Below are 2448 nucleotides of genomic sequence, written 5' to 3' on the forward strand. Positions count from 1 at the left end.
GCACACGTGGGGAGTTGAACTCCTGACCTCCCGCAAGGGGGTACAAGAGCTCTACCACCACACCAACACCTTGTTGGCATCGTATGATTTGATTGGATATGTCTTGTTTAGGAAATCATAGACGAAGAAGATCATTGCTTGAAAACCATAAAGAGCGAGTGGGGTAATGAAGCATATGATGCAGTCGTGACAGCACTAACGGAGATGAATGAGTACAATCCAAGTGGAAGATTTGCGGTACCTGAGTTATGGAACTATGAAGAAGGAAGGAGGGCAACTTTAGGTGAATGTGTGGAGTTATTTGAAGTATGAGAAATATCTGAACTTGGAGGACCATAATATAGTGGACAATGCACTCTTTCTGTTTTTAACAAATGTCAGGATTAAATATTATTGGTTGAACTTGTAAGCACATTGTGATACTGTTTTAGTAGCTTTTGCTGCAGTTTCCGTTTCAAAACCGTGTTATAAAGGATCGCTTTATCAATATCGTATTTTTTTCAAAAGAGAAGTTGTGATTATTCGAAGAGGTGCTGGGTGCTCGAAAAGAGTTAATCAGAGTAAGTTTTTAATTTCGTCTTGATTTGAATTATTTGAATTATGTCTCAGAAAGTGACGTGTTAACAAATTGTTGAATAAAGATATGATATGCATGCTGTGGAGTCAGCTCCTCAATGGGTGCTTAATAAACTAGAAATGTCAAAGCAGGAGGAAGCAGCTAGACAGAAGCTTTAGTCACGGAAGAGAAAAGGTGGAAACCTCCTGAGGAGGGGACTCTTAAGCTCAACGTTGATGCCTCATTTGTTCAGGGAGCTGCTACATTCTCTGTTGGGATGGTTATTCGAGACCATAAGGGGAGTTTTATTGAAGGGCGAAGTATGACTCTTCCTCGTCCAGCAACTGTTTTTGAAGCTGAGTGCATTGGGGTCCGAGAGGCGCTGTCATGGTTGATAAGCTACCAGAATCAGACTCTTGTGGTGGAAACACACTCCTTGCTAACATACAGAGCTCTTCATGATGGAGACACGAATTTGTTGGAAGTGGGGCACGTCATTGGCCAATGCCGAATTCTACAGCAAAACCTTCCCTCAGTTACTGTTAAACACATAAGAGCATCTCCAATAGTATCCTACCCCACTCTTAAATATAATATAAATTATTGGCTCTTAGTGATTTAAAGTGGGTTGAACTCCAACAATACTCCTCATGTTCACTCCTTACTTTGTTTTATATTATTAAAAGTAAGTCATGTGCACAAAGGTACAAAAGAAAGTGGATGGAGAGAGGATGTGTGCTTACAAGTTTATTATAAAATATTAGTTAAGAGTGACTAGTAGCTCTTAAAAGTGAGAAGAGAGGAGGGAAATTTAGGGAATTTAAGAGTGACTAGGAGCCTATTGGATTTGGAACAAGCAAAATTACAATCCTCCTCAAATTTTAATTTAAGAGCCAATGAAGAGGCTATTGGAGATGCTCTAAGGAAGCAAGCCAACAAGGTGGCTCATAGCCTAGCTAAAATCTCCTGTTTGTCAAATTGCTTCACTGTTTTCTCATCTCCTCCAACCCATTTGGTGGAGACTGTACAGAATGATTTTCCTCTTTAATGAAATTGCTTTGCTTTCAAAAAAAAAAAAGAGATCAATTTCGTTCTAAATTCAAGGGTAAATTAAGCCTCTCATGCTAAAATCTTCCAAAATTTTGAAATTTATCATTTTCTCTAATATAAAAAAGAACTCTTTAATATAAAAAAGAACTCTGATTAATAATCTTCATATTAAATGTCATGCATTATTTATGATAACCAACTTTATATTTGAAATAATTATAAATTTACAATATCTTTATATAATATATAATATAGATTAAAATTTATGATAAAGGAAAGAATGAAATAATATAATCTTCTATAAAATGCTCAATATGCATGAGCTATTATGAAGTGAGATTAAATATATATCATGCATATTGGACAAATGCAATTATTCAACTCTACATGTTGCATAATTTTCAATATACCACCATCCTAGTGATTTTTAATGAACTTATAGGAAAAATTGAATAAGTGACTTTATGATAAAATTACAAATATTAAGGATAATTTAGTCATGTGATTTATTCATTATAAACCCTAAATTGTCACCCATAAAATCATACACTTTCATTCTTCACATAACATTTCGCACAAAAGAGACAGGAGCGGCAGACGACGGATATCGACAAAAACGACGCACAACTTGACTAATCTTCTATTAATCACAACAAGAGAGGTATGATTTATCTAAAGTGTCATTTTGCAATTAGCAGTTGCGTAATGAAAAAGATCTTTTCATCGATTTTTTCATAAACACTCGGTATTACATGTTCTTGATTATAATTTCACTTAGTTATCAATTTATGATATTCTTAATATAATTTACATTTAAGAATGATTATGAAATCAACTGGGGT

Source organism: Daucus carota, chromosome 5, assembly GCF_001625215.2.
Source record: "Daucus carota subsp. sativus chromosome 5, DH1 v3.0, whole genome shotgun sequence".
Classification (NCBI taxonomy): domain Eukaryota; kingdom Viridiplantae; phylum Streptophyta; class Magnoliopsida; order Apiales; family Apiaceae; genus Daucus; species Daucus carota.